The 19897-nt window shown below is 36.6% G+C and overlaps 1 protein-coding gene across 1 annotated transcript in view; it reads left to right on the top strand.

Moving 5' to 3' along the window:
• MBD5 (methyl-CpG binding domain protein 5) overlaps window positions 1-19897 on the top strand; it is a 405640-nt gene that overhangs the window by 330064 nt on the left and 55679 nt on the right. Inside the window, exon 9 of the mRNA XM_060152942.1 lies at window positions 10423-10597. The gene's annotated coding sequence lies outside the window, so the exon portion shown is untranslated. The remainder of the gene's footprint in view (window positions 1-10422; window positions 10598-19897) is intronic.

Raw genomic sequence — 19897 nt, 5'->3', positions numbered from 1 at the left:
TCTTCTCAGCCTATCCATATTTATGGTCCATTTTTCTTTTGGGCTTTATATCTTTTTTTTATTGACTTTTAGAAGTTACTTATACATTCCAGATACTAATGCTTTAGACTGTTATATATGTTGCAAATATTTTCCCCCTATCAATTGTCTTTTAAGTATTTTGGTGATTCTTTTGCTGAACAGAAGTTTTAAATTTTGATGTAGTCAAATTTAACAGTCTTTTTCATAATTGCATTTGCTTTTTGTATCTCCTTTAAAAGGCTTTCATAAATATAGTTCAAATAAACATTCTTTTATATTGTCTTACTGCATTTATGTTTTAGCTTGATTTAGTTTTTGTTTTTGACTTATGTCTTGAATCATCTGGAATGCATTTTTGTAAATTACATGAGTTATGAAAGTAACTCATTTTTTTCCCCAAGTGAGTATACAGTTGTCCCAATGCCATATATTGAATTGGCCATCCCTTTCCTACTGATTTAAAATACCACCTCATAAAAAAAAATAAAATGCCACCTCTATCATCAACTAAATTTGCATATCTATGGGTTTATTTGTAGCCAGTCTCTTCTGTTATACTACTTGCCTATTCTTGTATCAATACTACAACTTTTTAATATGTTTTACTATTTGATAGGGCAATTATCCCTTTCTTGTTTTTGTATGTTAGTTTTATACTTAGCTACCTTCTAAATACCTTTGTCCTTGGTTCTAATAATTTTCCAGTTTGGGTACTTTAGGAAAATGATCATGTTGACTTCAAGTACTGACAGTTTTATTTTTTTATTTCTATTAATCATACCTCATTTAATAGTTATATGTCTTACTAAATATTCAAGGCCAAGCCAATTCCACATAAACACCTAAGAAGGGACACATTTTTTCAGCTTCTCCAGAAGGTTTTATCCTTCTCTACCTACCCCTCTCCCAAATTTTGTCCTCCATTCACACAAGATGGATTGGAGTTTTCTTTCTTCCTTCCTTCCTTCCTTTCTTTTCTTCCTTTCTTTTCTTTTCTTTTTTTTTTTAATGAACAGTTCTTAAGCTTGAGTTACTCCAACCAATATATGGGGCTAGGGGAATTAACAAGGTAGAGAAGCGATTCAAAAGTAGAATAGCCCATTATATTAATCTTTTGTGACCTGAAGTCGAATTTTTCTTTCTCCTTTATGTATTTGGGCATTTAATCACTTTGCCTTATAATCTTCAAAAGTCTATGTTTTGTCTCCCCAACATTTTAACTCCTTCCGATTAGGCTATTTCTCCTGCCTCATATACTCACAGTTCCTTTCCTCCTCCCCTGATACCTGTACTGCATGTCCTTTAACTTCATATAAACCTGTATTCCAGCTTAGATTCTGTGTTCCATATTTCAGTCACACAGGTGCCATATCTCAGACTTCATTGCCCCTCTATCTTTTGCCCACCCCTCTTCAGAACCATGGTCCTATTTTATTTTTGTTTGATTTTCTTACATTTTTTGAAATAATTTCAAACTTACCGAGACGTTGCAATAGTGCAAAGAACTCTATTCGCACAAATTCAGCAATTAACATTTTGCCATATTTCCTTTATCATTCTCTCTTGCCCCACTCTATGTGAGTGTTTGTGTATATTTTTTAGAATACTTTGGTATTAAATTGCAAAAATCATATAATCTGTTTTGTTTTTGTTTTTTCTGTGCCTGTACTCAATAAGCCAGAGGTCCAGCTCTGTCCATACTGCTGTCTTGTCTGATAAGTCATGTTCTGGTGAATAAGTTCACCTTTTGGATTCTGCCATAAATTCATGATCATTGACCTCAAATTGGCTTTCACCGCTACCTATATATGAGTGACTGTTTTTAAATTTACAAATAGAGGGATGTTTGGGGATACCATTTTGTTATGACGTCCTGTTTGGAAATTTGATCAGATGATACATTGTGTGTGATTTCATTTGTCTGGAATCACTGAGATTTCCTTTATGGCCAGCTATTTTTATTTACTTACCAAATATTTACATAACGCTTACCATGGGCCAGGAGCTAAGTACTTTATAAATCTTCACTTATTCAATTTGCTCAACACTGTGTGGTAGATATTAGTATTATCTTCATTTTGCAGATGAGAAAATTGAAGAAGAGAGATATAACTTACCCTAAGTCACACACCAAGAGGTAGAGTTGAAATTTTATTTTCAGCAGTCTGGGTCCAGAATTTGTGCTCTTAACCACAATTTTTAGGGTTTTCCCCCCAAGATTCTGCTCTTTTCCATCTTGTTCAACCTCACTTTTTAAGAGGCGGGTATTAAAAGTTATGCTTTCAACTTAATTTTTTTTTTTTTTTTTTTTTTGCGGTACGCGGGCCTCTCACTGTTGTGGCCTCTCCCGTTGCGAAGCACAGGCTCCAGACGCGCAGGCTCAGTGGCCATGGCTCACGGGCCCAGCCGCTCCGCGGCATGTGGGATCTTCCCGGACCGGGGCACAAACCCGTGTCCCCTGCATCGGCAGGCGGACTCTCAACCACTGCGCCACCAGGGAAGCCCTTTTCAACTTAATTTTCATGGAAACAGTCATTCTCTTTTTATATTTCATTTGTTTACAAAATATTTTATTAAATTCCTAAATGACACCAACAAGTGTTATTGACTCAGACAGCTTTGGAAACAACACAACTGATATTCAAAAGCATATAATTCAGGTGGTAAGAGCAGAAGTAAGCTTTGGCCAGTTTTCAAATGGAAATGCTGTTTTGATTAATTCAGTGTTTTGTTTATGTGGAGGTCCGTTAAGAGACTTTCCTCTGTAGTTCAAATCAGAATATGTTCTTCAAGTAAATAAAGGCAGAATCACTGAAAAGTTATTTGCCATCTGACAGATGTCATTATCAGAAAATAAGTACATAGGAATGAAATTGCATTTGTAAATTAAGATACTTGTAGACCAGCAATGCTTATGTTAGAAATGTCATGGATCTATGATACCAAAGCTGTTTTTAGCTTTATGTGCATAGAGATTCATCCTATGCTAGGAAGACTGACATATTTTTTAAAGCTGTATTTCTGATACTCCCTAGCACAAGTTCTCCACTTCAGTCTGGTCAGGCTCTTCCCCCATCCCACGGGTATCTAATCTCAGTAAACATATATAAGATTGAGTTGAAAACATTGAAGTCATCTTTATAAAGTATTTCTTGCTTTTCTAGCTTATGTAGAAAGGATAGCATTGGAATGACCAGGAGAACATCTAGCTCAGAGGAGGTTCTTCAGAGTTTTCCAAACGTTGGACACTAATTTACATTTTTAAATTATATTAAGTATTTTAACACAGTCATAAAAATAACATGCCCACTCACATGTGTTATACCAAATTGTAACACATGAACACATCATGAAACAAAAATAAACTGTGCTGCTAGTTTATATTTTTATGAACTGCTGACTAAAGCCTTGCCACCAATTTTCCTGTAGATATGTGAACTTCTTATGAGTATGCATTTTTATTTTTAGTTGGCCTTTTTTTAAAACTTGAGTCCATTGTTGTATCTCCAAATTAAATTATGCAAGCAAGAGAATAGCTGCAGCATATGTATGCTCCATTAAATAAATACAAATACGACATAGAGGAGTCTTCCTGCCATGTATCCTTATCACTCCTTAACAATTCTGCAATGGCAAATTAATGTGATAATATTGTATTAACGAAAGTCTTCTTGCTTAATTTAAGTTTTTGGTAGTTCTTACCCATATTTTGTATTCATGACCAAAGACATGAGTAATGATTAGATATAGTCATTCAATTTTGGAAACAGGATTTTCTTTACTTCCCTTCAAGCTTCTAGACCATTTTGATTGCAGCGATTTTAATATTGCCAAAGCCAAATTTACTATTTTTCCAAAAAGTTGACATTTACAATAGTTTTTATGTGGTAATCAGAATTGTCTCAATATTATAAAACCAAAACAAAGTACAGAAATAAATTTGTTGATGAAGATTACTTAAATTGCAACTGTTACCTATATCCCTTGGTTTCATACGTTTTATTAATCAAAATAACCCATTATTCTTATTGATGGATTTTAATAAGTAATATTATAATTTGGTCTTCCAAAATGAATTATTACCAACAAATCTCTTTTTCTGCTTTTTATAATGGAAGTTCCATTTAGATTTTATTAGACAAAAGAGACCTACAACTAAAATAATTTGAAAACTACCGATCTAGTTCAGTCCATTAATCTTAACAAATTGAAAAATTAAAGCTCAGGTTACATATCTTGCTCAAAGTTATAAGCTGGAAAATTGTAGATACCAAACTTCCTGTTCGTTCACTGTTCTTTCTATTATGCGTTATCTCATCTCTGAGTTCCTATAGTACATTTAGTTTATGCCATGCCATTTAGCATTTAATGCCATGGTTTGTATACAGGCATTCATTTATTTATTCAACAAGTAATCTTCTGTGTGCCAGATACTCTGTTTTTTTAAAAAATAAATTTATTTATTTATTTATTTATTTTTGGCTGCATTGGGTCTTCACTGCTGCACGCGGGCTTTCTGTAGCTGCGGTGAGTGAGGGCTACTCTTCATTGTGGTGCGTAGACTTCTCATTTGCGCAGGCTTCTCATTGCGGTGGCTTCTCTTGTTGCGGGGCACGGGCTCTAGGCGCATGGGCTTCAGTAGTTGCGGCACGCGGACTTCAGTAGTTGTGGCTTGCAGGCTCTAGAGTGCAGGCTCAGTAGTTGCGGTGCATGGGCTTAGTCGCTCCGCGGCATGTGGGATCTTCCTGGACCAGGGCTCGAACCCGTGTCCCCTGCATTGGCAGGTGGATTCTTAACCACTGCACCACCAGGGAAACCCATGTCAGATACTCTTTTTGGCACTGGAAATAGTCTCTCAATCCAAAAGTTGAGCTGAAAATAAAATAAGAAAAGTAGATTCTATTCTGCCTTCATTTGATTTTGGTTAAATAAATACACACCTACGATTAATCACCTTGTGTATCACTGATTGGTTTTAACATATCATTAAGAACCTTTCTATTTGTGATTATATTTTAGGGGAGTAATAAAAAGTTCTCTAGGTGAGAAAAACAAATAATTCAACTCAAAGCACACTGTTTTCATACCCAGTACCTGATAATGTAAGTACATAAAACAGAATATGGTAAGGGCTGTTACATGCATGTAAGCAATACTGTAGAATGAGATAGTAACTCTAAGCAGGAGACTGGAAGAGGCTTCATGGAGGAGTTGACCCTGGAATTTAGTTAAAGGACAGAAGGTTGCTTTAAGAAAGTGAGAGGAAATCTTTCTATGCCCAGGGAACAACACGTGCATAGGCATAGAGTTGTGAACAGTTGTGGCATTTCCAAGAAAGATTAATGCATTAGAATACTAGGATGTCTTGAGAGAAGTGGCAAATAAGCATTTTTAGGCATCATTATATGATTGAACAACGGAAGTAATGAAATGTGAGGACTTTTTATATTGTACACCAGGTATTCCTCATGCATCTACCTGTTTCTGTTCCTAAGTTCTTGAAGAACACTGATGGTATTTTGTACTTGCCCATTTATGGTGACAAGTGCAGTGCCATACATGGCAAGGGCTTTGTATATCCTTACTGATTAATTACACTCATCATTCACTCAACAAATATTTTTGGCTCCAGCATGTGTAAGATTCTATACTTTGTGCTATGAGAAGTAAAAATAGTTGCGATACAAAGCCAGCCTTCAAGAAGCTATTGAGCCCAAAGCACAAATTAGTCTGGGATAAACCATAATGGGAAAGAATATTAAAAAATAATGTCTATATGTGTAAAACTGAGTCACTCTGCTGTACAGCAGAGATTGGCACTACACTGTAAATCAACTATACTTCAATTTTAAAAAGTTTTTTTAATTAGCAAGGGTTTTTGTCTGTTATGATGACTAATACATCCATATGTTCACAGAGCTTATGTTCTTATCAGAGGAGACAGACAATAATAGGATAAATAGTAAAATACAGTATGTTAGATAGTGATGAATACTAAGAAGAAAAGTAAAGTAGGAAAAGAGGGAAATTGATTATCAGACAGGAAAAGGAAAGGTAAAATTATTTAATTTCTCTTGCCTCAGTTTCCTCAACGCTAGAAAAGAAAAAGTAGTAGTACTTACTTACAGGGCTGTGACAAGTCTAAGTGAGTTAATATGTGTATGTATAAAGTCCCAGAAGATGGTAGGATGTCAGCCAGTATTATTTATACATTTGGCCAGAATAACTTTAGCACAACAGTCATCTTATTTTCATCACTTATGGACTTCTTTTATTTTAAGACATATTTTTATTAAAGGATATACTTCCAAACAGTTTTGAACTACTTTATCTATGGAGGAAGGCTCCCTCATCCATATCTTGTTTGTTTTAGCTTCTGCTTCCAGTGCAGTCACATCTAAATCACTTTCTTACTGAAGTGAATCATCATTCTTTCATAGTATTTCTTATACAGAACAATATTTGCTTATCTGGATGTCAGGGCATCATTTTCTATTTAAGGCATCGGGCAGGCATCCAGATCTTCCTGTGGAAAATATTCATTAATGCCTCATCACTTATCACATCTCAAGGTTAACAGATCTAACAAAATGAGACCTTTATGCTTGCTTACCAGCTAAAAATGAGTACCATATTGGGATTATTATTGCCAGATAAATATAAAATATTCAATATTAATCTTTTGAACTAAGATCATTTGCATAGATTAGGTAAGGTTTCAGGTCTCCTACTAACCTTTCTTTGCCTGTGTAACCTCTGCACATCCTTAGATGTATCCTGCTTCCCCCTTTCTCTGATCCCTGAAAACTGGACTAGCTCTTTCTTTGTGTTCATTTAGCGCTCCATACTTAGCCCTAGCACAGCTGGTGTCACTCAGTGTTCTAATTAATTACCTGTTTACCTGACTGCCCACCTCCCTACCCTCCACCGCTCAGACAGTAAGCTCCTTGAGCTAGGGGAACAATGTTCTCTTTATGTCTGGGCCCCGAGTATCTGTTACAGTGCTTCACATGTAGTTGACTCCCAATAAACTTAAAACATTAAATATAATGCCAGGAGTACCTTTAATATATCAGGAATATAGAAACATAGTTATTTAACCTTGGTCACACATCCCTTAGTTGTTTCTTTGTCTCTCTTGGCTGCTTTCTGAGGAATAGCGTTGCTCAAGCATGCTGCAACACCCTGTCCTACACAGTCCCCTGTCCTGCTTTGACCCAAAATCAAAAAGAAAAAGTAGGCCAGATATCTGGAAAGACCTCAAAGGTAGAGGAGCACCCTGTGGAGTACTGTGGTCCAGGATGTGATCCCTACTTTTCCAATTTTAAAACATTGACTTCGCCATTCCTCTCAAGGGTGATGGGCCTCTAGGTTCTGACAAAGACCATCTATATATATATATATATTTTTTAACATCTTTATTGGAGTATAATTGCTTTACAATGGTGTGTTAGTTTCTGCTGTATAACAAAGTGAATCAGCTATACATATACATATATCCCCATATCTCCTCCCTCTTGCGTCTCCCTGCCACCCTCCCTATCCCACACCTCTAGGTGGTCACAAGGCACGGAGGTGATCTCCCTGTGCTATGCAACTGCTTCCCACTAGCTATCTGTTTTACATTTGGTAGTGTATATATGTCCATGCCACTCTCTCAAATCGTCCCAGCTTACCCTTCCCCCCTCCGTGTCCTCAAGTCCATTCTCTATGTCTGCGTCTTTATTCCTGTCCTGCCCCTAGGTTCTTCAGAACTTTTTTTTTTTTAGATTCCATATATATGTGTTAGCATACGGTATTTGTTTTTCTCTTTCTGACTTACTTCACTCTGTATGACAGTCTCTAGGTCCATCCACCTCACTACAAATAACTCAATTTCGTTTCTTTTTATGGCTGAGTAATATTCCATTGTATATATGTGCCACATCTTCTTTATCCATTCATCTGTCAATGGACACTTAGATTGCTTTCATGTCCTGGCTATTGTAAATAGTGCTGCAGTGAACATTGTGGTACATGACTCTTTTTGAATTATGGTTTTCTCAGGGTATATGCCCAGTAGTGGGATTGCTGGGTCGTATGGCAGTTCTGTTTTTAGTTTTTTAAGGAACCTCCATACTGTTCTCCATAGTGAATGTATCAATTTACATTCCCAGCAACAGTGCAAGAGGGTTCCCTTTTCTCCACACCCTCTACAGCATTTATTGTTTGTAGATTTTTTGATGATGGCCATTCTGACTGGTATGAGGTGATACCTCAATGTAGTTTTGATTTGCATTTCTCTAATGATTAGTGATGTTGAGGATCCTTTCATGTGTTTGTTGGCAATCTGTATATATCTTCTTTGGAGAAATGTCTGTTTAGGTCTTCTGCCCATTTTTGGATTGGGTTGTTTGTTTTTTTGATATTGAGCTGCATGAGCTGCTTGTAAATTTTGGAGGTTAATCCTTTGTTAATTGCTTCATTTGCAAATATTTTCTCCCATTCTGAGGGTTGTCTCTTCATCTTGTTTATGGTTTCCTTTGCTGTGCAAAAGCTTTGAAGTTTCATTAGGCCCCATTTGTTTTTGTTTTTGTTTTTGTTTTTGTTTTTGTTTGCGGTACGCAGGCCTCCCACTGTTGTGGCGTCTCCCATTGCGGAGCACAGGCTCCGGACGCGCAGGCTCAGCGGCCACGGCTCACGGGCCTAGCCGCTCTGCGGCACGTGGGATCTTCCCGGACTGGGGCACAAACCCATGTCCCCTGCATCAGCAGGCAGGCTCTCAACCACTGCGCCACCAGGGAAACCCTGTTTTTGTTTTTTTTACAGTACGTGGGTCTCTCATTGCTGTGACCTCTCTTGTTGTGGAGCACAGGCTCCAGATGCGCAGGCTCAGCGGCCATGCCTTACGGGCCTAGCCGCTCCGTGGCATGTGGGATCTTCCCGGACTGGGGCACAAACCCGTGTTCCCTGTATTGGCAGGTGGACTCTCAACCACTGTGCCACCAGGGAAGCCCCCCATTTGTTTATTTTTGTTTTTATTTCCATTTCTCTAGGAGGTGGGTCAGAAAGGATCTTGCTGTGATTTATGTCATGGAGTGTTCTGCCTATGTTTTCCTCTGAGAGTTTTATAGTGTCTAACCTTACATTTAGGTGTTTAATCCATTTTGAGTTTATTTTTGTGTATGGTGTTAGGGAGTGTTCTAATTTCACTCTTTTACATGTAGCTGTCCAGTTTTCCCAGCACCACTTATTGAAGAGACTATCTTTTCTCCATTGTATATTCTTGCCTCCTTTGTCATAGATTAGTTGACCATATGTGTGTAGGTTTATCTCTGGGCTTTCTATCCTGTTCCATTGATCTATATTTCTGTTTTTGTGCCAGTACCATACTGTCTTGATTACTGTAGCTTTGTAATATAGTCTGAAATCAGGGAGCCTGATTCCTCCAGCTCCGTTTTTCTTTCTCAAGATTGTTTTGGCTATTCAGAGTCTTTCGTGTTTCCATACAAATTGAAATTTTTTGTTCTAGTTCTGTGAAAAATGCCATTGTTAGTTTGATAGGGACTGCATTGAATCTATAGATTGCTTTGGGTAGTATAGTCATTTTCACAATGTTGATTCGATATTTGCAAGAATTTAATTTCTAAACCAGGTGACCTGTTTGTTGGTTGGTTTGTTTTCATTGATTGAAATACCTGTATCTGATATCTAAGTCACTAACTTAATGATATCAAAGCTCCTATGAAATCCATCAAATAATTAAAGGGTTGTTCAATGCCTGTGGAAACAGAACAAAATGAGTTAAACTGCACCAAGGATTATTTTACCCACACTGAGGAGCAACCTTGTCCTTGTCTCCCTGATGGTTAGGAGAAAATTAAGGGGTAATAAGGTCTCAAGTATACTTTTGAAAGTCCTTATAATGTTTTTCCTTATTTGCTAAAAGGAAGCCGTTTTAAAAGTCAGGGGAAAATGTCTTTTTGTAACTCAATAATGATAATGTACAATTTGGTTCCATAATTCTTTTATCCCAACATTAAGTTCCTGAAATAATGATAATGTGGTATTGCTGACAATGGTTCTAAGAAAGAAGGAAAGATAAAGAATTAAAGTTGGATGAGCATTCTCTGTACCCTCTGACTCCTCTAATTCAACGATCACCATAGTCACAGGGTTAAATCAATTTCATTAAGAAGGTTGACTGTGTGTGCTTGTGGTTTTAGCTGGCTTACCGGCTGGTATTCCTTCATATACTAACAATGCGTGAAGATCCACTACAGAGTAGAGAGTTCATCCTCTACCCTTGTGAAGAAACAATGAAGTGTAGGTTAAATGGTCATTAAAAGAAATAAGTTGTACCTCTTGTCAAGGTCTACAGTCTGTCCTTCAAGCCTTACCTCAAGGTCCTTTCTATTCCAGAAGGTTGGAAACCCAAGTGCCTACGGAGGCCAGGCTGGTGGGAATGAAGCAGGAAGCCACTGCAGTGTGCTGGAGAGCCAAGTCCTTTCTGAAGGAGCAGCCACTGCTCCGTTCCAGATAATTGTTGCAAGGCAGGAATGCTGACCTAGTGTTACCACATTGTCCAGTTTCTCAGGTAAAGCAGGAAATGCAAATTTTCATGTGACATCTTTTGATTTAAGTATTGTCAATTAATTCACTTGTATTATTATTCTCAAACTGTGTGAGTGCCAGATACTTCCACAGGTGGGATTTGGCCCAGAGCCCTCGTGTTTGTAACTTGGTTTTGTATTTTGCTTACCTATTTGTTAAATTGCAGACTTTATTTTCTACAGGTTTTGCTTTGCTTCAGCATGTTCTCTAAAATATTCTATGCCTGGTTTTGTGCTATTGAAACTACCTTTCTCTCCAACCTGAACATTTTGTGCATAAGTTTTCTTTGGCTGCTACATTTTCTCTGCCACCATCAGCATTCCACTGAGCAGTCAAATGCTAGATGGAGTCTCCTTGAGACACTTTTCTTATGCCACCACTAAACATCAACAGGTATTACTACTTACTCATTTCCTTCCTGATGTGTAAGCTAAATAAACACAGTAAAAGATCATGGGATTTAGAGATTGTGTGCTTTGGGCTGCCCCTTCTAGAATTTACACAGAGACTGTCTTCTTTCTCTTGCATCTTGAGAACCTTATCAGATAATTAATTAGACTATGGTTATCCTTTACATTTAATTATGTTTGCTGGAGATGTTGATTAGACTTAAGTGTTCCTAGATATTTATACATATAAAGAGACAATGTATTTGTTTCTTCAATGGCTGAGGAATCTTCCTATTTTCACTTTGAGTAACTTGATTGTCAGTGTTACAGGGGGGCGGTGGGGACCATTACCTCTATGTGGAACTAATTACTCCAGGTAGGAACCTGGCATCCATTGCCATGTGAATTGAAGAATGCTAAAACATTTTTTACGTAAAAGAGTACATAAACATTAGTTGTTTCAATATGTTGTACAACCCCCAGATGGACAAAAATCACAATTGTTTCATTCTTAGTACAGTTTTGATTTTAAAAAATTGATATACATTCTTTTTTTTAACAATGATTTGACCTATTGAGCTACCTTGAGTAGCCAAAATACTAGTAATTCACAGATAAAATGTGAAAGTAACCCCTTAAACTTGCTTAATGCACTCTTAAAAAGATTATGTAAATGTAAGCAAGTATTTTTTATAAATAATCTTTATGAGAAATTTTACTATACCATAGAAAAGCAAAACTAGCCAACTATGTTGATGCCAAATACGCAGAAATATATCATAAATAAATTTTCCCTCAGAGTTACAGTGAGTTTATTAATTAGTTTATAAATGTTCTGGTGTGACCTGTTACTACACTTTAAAACAGTTCTCTGAATTTTTTTTAAAGAATATGTATTTGGGAGCTGTGATTGTTCACTTTTTGGCTTCTAAGAAAGTAAACTGCATCATAAGCATTTTCTACATGTGCATACAAACCCTCACTTTCCTTCTATATTTTTAAAGGCACAAGGGAAACTGTAACTTGAAGTTAGCTGCCTCAGTTGCTTTTTCTTTGTAGTCATGTAGAATGGTGAGCGCAAAGAAAAAGCTCAGTTATGTGTAGTAATGCATGTGAATTCCTGAATATCATAAGGGGGAGTTATAAAGAGAACTAAATTTAGATCTGGAAAGCCAAATAATGACTGGAGAAACCAGGGAAGGCCTCTCTGAGGAAGTGACATGTAAAAACTGAGATAAACAGAAGTTGGTTTAATGAAAAACATGGGGATGGCAGATGACATTGCAAGCAGAAAAGTAAGGGTGACAGCCTGAGGCATTTTAGAACCAATCAAAGGGATAGCCTTAATTTTTCTTTCTACTATTTAGGTCAGTCAGGTTAATGTGGTATTCTTTCTGACTCTCCCTATCTTTTTCTCCACTTAGCTAAAACAGAAAGAGAAGTAATAGCATAATACTAGGCACAAAGCTTGTGACTGTTTCCAATAAAAATCTTCCCTAATGCTTTTAAGTATTGGGGAAACATTAATTAGCTGTTCTATGGATATAACATTTAATTTTTTTGGAAATAATAATTTTCCTAATTACAGATCCAACACATTTTTATTATAAAAATTTTTTGAAAATATAGAAAAGCAATGAAGAAAATAAAAGTCACTCATGTTCCTCCTATCCAGGGATAAGCATGGGGAAGATACTGCTGTTCTATTACTATATCTACATAAATAGTAGCATTTTTGTAAATGAAGATTTATAACTATACATGCAACTTTGTCATGTGTTTTTTCACCTGACAATGTCATGGACCTTTTCAATAACATGATTTTAATAGCTATGTATAAATAATAACAACTTAGATATTTATTATGTGCTAGGTACTAGTTTACGACTTTTAACTTATTGTATCCCCAGAACAAAGCAGTTCTATAAAGTCTCCATTTTATAAGGAAAGAAAATTTTTTAAACTTTTCCAAGGTCACAAGCTATTAAAATGTACAGCTACATAGCATCTCAATACTGTACTTAATTTAAATAAAACCCTATTTTAGACTTCTAGATCATTTCCAGTATAGTGTTTGGCTATTTGAAATAATACTCATGATTGTGGGTTGGAAGTCTAGGCTGGGCTTAACTGGGACAGCTCATCCCTGTTCCACATGATGCTGGCTGGGCTCAGTTACATGTCTGGGGCTTCAGCTGGACTAGCTGGACCAGCTGGACTTTTCTCTCTCCACAGAGTAATAAGTCCCAATTCCTGATGGAAGGAGCTACAAAATATTTGTGGCCAATTGCAATCTACTACATTCAGCACTTAATCCTCCAAAGGCTTCTATGTGCCAAGAATGTGTAAGTTGCTGAACGTTGGTAACATGAAATGGCCTGTGTAAGTAATCCTCCTGACCATAGAAGGGCATAGGTCAGGATCCTTGTTACCTTGACTCTGAAGACTGGCCTCATTCTCAGGAGCCTATCCCTATACCTTCCGAGTTTGTGAAAAAATGTAACCTTCCACGTGAATGTGATCCTCATGCACAGTTTTTGAATGTTTACACTCTTCTGCACTGAAAGGGCAAGGACGTTTGAAACTAGAGAGTTTTAGTGATCAGAGCAGGAAAGATGTGCTTGTGGTATTCTGATACAACTGTATAAAACAGGTGTAAATGTACTGGAGTACTTTGGGGTGAGTAAGTAGAGCCTGGCAGAGGCATTAGGTCTCTTACAAAAGATGTATCTGAGAGGTATGTTTTGGAAGAGGTGGCTGCACAGTGAATATAAGAACCAAATGAAAATAATAACCAGAGTTAAAATGAGGCTACTTTTTGGAAGGTTTTTGTTTTTAAATGAAAGAAGATATAACTGTAAGATAAGTGTGCTCATAAATAAAAATGCATAGCTTGAGTAAATAGGTGAAAGGTGAAACAGATGGGAAGGTTGAATGGGAAGGCTGGCTAAGTACTTTTAAGGAACTGTTTAAATAATAGATATGAGGATGAAAGATCACTGAAAAGGGAAATGTCATTCAGGGTTACCCTAAGAAGCATAATTTAACTTAATAATGATGGAAAGATGATGAGTATATCCATTCATTACCCAATCAAATGATAACATTGTAGCCACTCAGACATTACTCTTCAAAATGCTAACGCTTACGTTATTTCTTAATCCAATTATACCTGTTGTTGCATGTACATATTGTTTTGGAATTTAAGTATAGAGGTAGGTTTTATGTGAGCGTTTTTTCTCAATTGGAGAACATGAGGCATTCACCCTTGCAAATGTCAGAATGGAGGAGACTTCTTTTTTCTATTTTTTAAAATTTTTTTTTTTTAATTTTTTTATTGAAGTATATAGTTGATTTACTGGAGGAGACTTCTTAACTTTGAATATTTCCTGAGTTAAGTTTATAATCATTGTATAAAAAGTACAAATGATAACTTATACTTATATAACATTAAATATTGGTGTTTTACCTAATTTATATCGTCTCACCTTGGTAATAGCTCATTCAGGATTCATTCTGTCCTACTGTGTATCCAAGTAATGGCCCTGAGCACAAGATTAATACGTGATGTCATTATAAACATTTTAATAGAATTTACTCATAATATCACATGACTTAAAAATCAATTCATTATTTTTACATTAATCAAGGTTGTGTGACATTATTCAGAAGAATGTATGATGTTTGATGTTATTCAGAAAGATTTATGAAGATTACCTACTTATTTTCATGATGTCATATGCTCTGATATTTAGTCTGCATGGTGTTTTGGGTGTAACTTTTAAAATATACACTTATCACTTCATAACATAGTGAATTTATTCTTAGGTTGACAAGAATGTCAGTAAAGCAGATAGAGAAAAAAGGTCTATTGCATTGATTATCATCCTGTTGAAATACAAGTTTCATTTTTATATGGTTGCATTCATCTATTTTAGTGGTTCCATTATTAATCCAATTAAATTGTGTATATAAACCATTTAAATAAAACTCTGATGCACTTTACAAATAAAGTATAAAGTTAGCATATTGTTTTTTTTAGAAGCCCTATCATACTTTTGCTACACAGAAGTTATTACTCAGAGATTTTGAGATCATTAGGGACAAATCTAGAGCAAAAAACATCCTTTGTATTTTTTGTCAACATGCATAGTCACCGGCTTCTGTTGACTTCTTTTAAAAACTTTTCTTTCACTTTAGACGCCTGTGTTGCTAAAACTTTACAGGCCTACGTGGTAAAAATCAAAATATAAAACTGTATTGGCTAACTAGAATGTAGTCATTGTAGTAACTTGTAACTAGTCTTCATCAAGTATTTAAGCACCTCCTGTAGGCCAGGGGTACTACACCAGGAAGTGGGACTACTGGAGGAACCTAGAGAAACAAGTCCCTGCTGTGAGGAGTTTACATTCCTGTGGGGAGAGATAGGCAATAAACAAACAAAAAATGATAAGAAAAAAATCGGGTAATAAGAGGTATCAGTGAAGTAACAAAGTTTCAGAGAATACCTAGGATTTACAGTGTGATCTCCTTGAGGAGGTGACATCTAATTTGAATTCTGAATGAAGCCAATGCAAAGAAGTGAATCAGGTCACTAAAATTCAGTTCACCAAAAGTCGACTCTCATAGACTAATTTGCATATTGAAAGGTGTTTGGAAAATGAAATTGTTGGTAGAATTGTGGCAGATATTCTCAGAACATACACACACACACACACACACACACACACCTTTGTGAATTTTGTTATTGCTACCAGAAATGTTTGTGAAATAAATTTAAATTATGTTCTAAGTATAAGATCTATCCCTGATCCTTAGTATTAATGAGATGGAGGTGCCTTTCATATTACAATATCTTTTCTGTTTTAACCTGTGTCTACTGGGCTTGAACCAAGCCATATAAACAGGGTGGGTCATAATGGAATCTTTGGGGAAGGAGGGAAGGGAAAATGTTGTGGATATGTAGTTTTTATGTTAAATTTGGAAAAGAGGAGAAACTGGTGTTTTCATCATAAAACTATAAAAATAAAACTTGACTAAATCTTGAATGATTGGTCTATATAGAAGATAAACTTATTAGAATCTCGGAGGCAAATAGAATAGATTTTAATATTCAGCAAAAGAGGGCATGCATGGATTTCAAAAGTTTGAGAAGCATGTCCTGAAATGTTTTCCTAAAACTACCCTCTTGGCACTTTAGGAAATTTATCAAAGGCCCTAAAATTACGCAATTCTATTTTAGCAAATACTTCTAAGTGAATTATCAAAATGGCCATATATTTATGTACAGAGATATTTACCTCAGATTTATTAGTAATTGTGAAAATTTAGGCGAAAATCTATGTCCACAAAAGGGAAGTAAGTAAATAAATTATAAACCTCTGTCCAAGAAAATTCTAAGCAATTAAAAGTCATATTTTGGAAAAATATTTAATGCCATAGTAAAATGCTCAAGGTGAAAATAAAGTATAAAGTGGTAATAATTCAATATTTAAAGGAAAGAAGGCACTATTATACATAGAAAAAAATGGAATTAGTGTAGCTACTTTAGAGAGCAATTTGGCAGTGCCTCTAAAGTTTAAACGTGCAGACCCTACAACCCAACATTAATATGATTGATATACCAATAGATGAATAATCGTAAAGTCATATGTTAGAATACCATTCAAATGTTTAAAATTAACAAATTGGATCTATATATCTGCAACAGAGATAGATCTATGTATCTCAGCAGAGATAGCACTCAAAGCAATGTTGAATTTTAAAAAGCAAGTTGCAGAATGATATATATGTATAATAGTATTTATGTAAAAACTTTAAAATACATATAACAAAACCAAATATTGTTTACATATATACATAAGAAATAAACATATAAAAACATAGCCTCGGGCTTCCCTGGTGGCGCAGTTGTTAAGAATCCGTCTGTCAATGTAGGGGACACGGGTTCGAACCCTGGTCCAGGAAGATCCCACACGCCACGGAGCAACTAAGCCCATGCGCCACAACTACTGAGCCTGCACTCTAGAGCCCGCGAGCCGCAGCTACTGAGCCCGCATGCTGCAACTACTAAAGCCCGCATGCCTAGAGCCCGTGCTCCGCAACAAGAGAAGCCACCGCAATGAGAAGCGCACGCACCGCAAGGAAGAGTAGCCCCCACCCGCCGCAACTAGAGAAAGCCGGCACGTGGCACCGGAGACCCAACGCAGCCAAAAATAAATAAATAAAATAAATAAATGTATTTAAAAAAAAAACATAGCCTGGAAAGATACAGACCAAAATAAGGATGTTAGTTGCCTTTAAGCCAGAGGGGAGGTGAATGGGATGAAAAAGAGAAATTGGATGGGGGTGAGGGGTAGTATTTAACTTCATCTGTAATATTTTTAAAGTGTTTTGTTTTTTAAATAAGCAAAAGTGACAAAATGCTTACATTGTGAATTTGGAGTAGTGGTCCATTGTTTATTAGATTAAATTCTTTTTTTTAATGTGTGCTTTTAGAAATTTCCAAAAACAATGACTGAAAGAAAGTCATCCATGTTTGCAGTGGTTATGATTCAACAGTGAGATTACAGTTCAGTTTTAGTTTTCATCTCAAACATCTCTGAATTTTCCAAATTTACAATATGAATGTTGAGGAAATCAATGCCTCTTAGAGATAAATAGATGATAACTGTATAGTTACTGGACCTCAGCTGCGTGAGGGGTTCCTAAGGCCCTTACAACTGAGCTGCCTCTAGAATGGTGAAGTATCAGCCAAAAAAAGGATGACCCTCCCAGGAACAAAAGGAAGTAGTAGGCTGGCTGCCTGCATGGTGTAGAAATGTAAAACTGGTCATGTCCGGGGATGGAAAGCAGGGGCATTAGTCTAAGCCAGTGGGTCTCAAGCTTGAGCATGCATTAGAATCACTTAGAGGGCTTGTTAAAAAACAGACTGCCCCCAGAGTTTCTAATTTAGAAAGTATGGGGTCAGTCCTGTGAATTGTATTTCTGACATGTTCCCAGATGTTAGTAACAATAATGATGCTTGTCGCAGGACCATGCTTTGAGAACCGCTGGTCTAAGCAAAACCCAGCCGTCAGATATTTGTATTTTTGATTATTGAAATATGAGGGAGACATTTGGCAGAAATGAATCCAATGTTATTATCTGGCAGATCTACAAATTACTTAATGGAATGAGCCAGTCAGTCTTGGGGAAGTTGGAGTCACACGCAAGAGCAGGCAGACAAAAAAAAGAAAGAAAGAAATAGGCATCTAAAAGAAAGCTTGAAAGTGAGGAAGATGAGAGGTGGTCCAATCTAAAGACCACAGACCACGGAAGAGGTTTCTTTAGGAAAAAGCAAGGTAGTAAAATGAGCATGAAAAAGGACTGTAAAAAAAAAGTTTCACTCATTGGGGTCTGTTGCTATTTGGCCAAACTGGGAGTCCAGGATCACACAAAATTCTTATCTCTGTTACATCTTTCACTAGCACCAGGAACTCCACTAGGCTGGAAACTTCTTGAGGACAGGAACTGTCCCTTCCTTGCTCTCTCCATCCTTTCTCGTCCCACTCCCTGCCTCTTTCCTTTCTATTCTACCCCACTCAGCAGCTTTTTTTTTTTTTTTTTTTGCCACACCGCCTGCAGGATCTTACTTCCCTGACCAGGGATCAAACTCTCACCCCCTGCAGTGGAAGTGCAGAGTCTTAACCACTGGACTGCCAGGGAAGTCCCTCAGCACCTCTTTAGTGTCAAACACAAATATTTCCTGGGGCTTTGGATAAACTGGTGTCTTACCGTCTTTGTAATCCAGCACATAGCATAGTGCCTCGTACATAATAGCCACTCATTAACTGTTAAATGAAACATGAATAAAACACATATGTGATCAGCAGGGGTCAGTGAATGGGAGACAGAAATAGGAAGCTGTGCGTGCAAGCAGGTCATTTCTTTGAGAGGCATAGACCCAGGGGAGTGGGCCCAGAAATGCAAATTAGCACCTTGAGTCACCATTGAGAATGTACTACTTGGCACTATCCTTTACACCCCACATTTTTCCCAATAAATTTTTGCTGGTTTTCCCATTGCCTGCCAGTGTTTCCCACACCCATCCCCATGGTTCCTGACTTTCAGCTATATTAGTATTTGCTTCATTACAACACCTTTAATCTGCCTCAGAGCCAAGGCTGCAATAAGGTGTATGCCTGAATCATGATGCCTTTTACTATAAAGCATTCTCCTGCTTTCTCAATGAAGAGATCTAAAAATAGATTTGGGACCAACTTAAATATGTAGACTTTTAAGAATGCAGATTGAGTAGTTTTGTGTATACTTACACTATGTGTTGATTGAGTTATACATGCACATATATTTAAAACAATCTAAAATATTAATTTTTATTTTAACTTTTTAAAGTTTTACTATTATGATATGAATCTTAAGTCATTTAACACAGTTTTTGAGGAACTTCCCTGGCAGTCCAGTGGTTAAGACTTCTTGCTCCCAATGCAGGGGATATGGGTTCAATCCCTGGTCGGGGAACTAATCCTACATGCCACATGGCCAAAAAAAATAGTGATTGGATTAACACACAACTTTCTAGTTGTCAGGTTCTAAGAGGTGATAAATATGTTTTTATTGTCAGAAGGAGGTTGTGCGTAAATATGTTTTTATTGTCAGTTAGAAGGAGGTTCTGTGTGTATATGTGTAACGCCATAATTATGGGTCTATCTCTATCTTGCAATTAGAAAGTTGCAAGAGCAACCAAATTGTTTTAACTGGAGTAAGTGGATCAAGTTGGAAGAAGAAAACACGTTGAGTTTGACATGTGATTTTGACAGCAGAGGACTTAAGAGTGGTTTAGTACACTTACCAGTTTATTCTGTTTTTAAAAGTGTACAGCTTAGAACAGTATG

The sequence above is a fragment of the Lagenorhynchus albirostris genome, chromosome 6 (genome assembly GCF_949774975.1).
Source record: "Lagenorhynchus albirostris chromosome 6, mLagAlb1.1, whole genome shotgun sequence".
Classification (NCBI taxonomy): Eukaryota; Metazoa; Chordata; class Mammalia; order Artiodactyla; family Delphinidae; genus Lagenorhynchus; species Lagenorhynchus albirostris.
The sequence above is the reverse complement of the archived record's forward strand: the minus strand, read 5'-3'. Positions and strand labels throughout refer to the sequence as shown.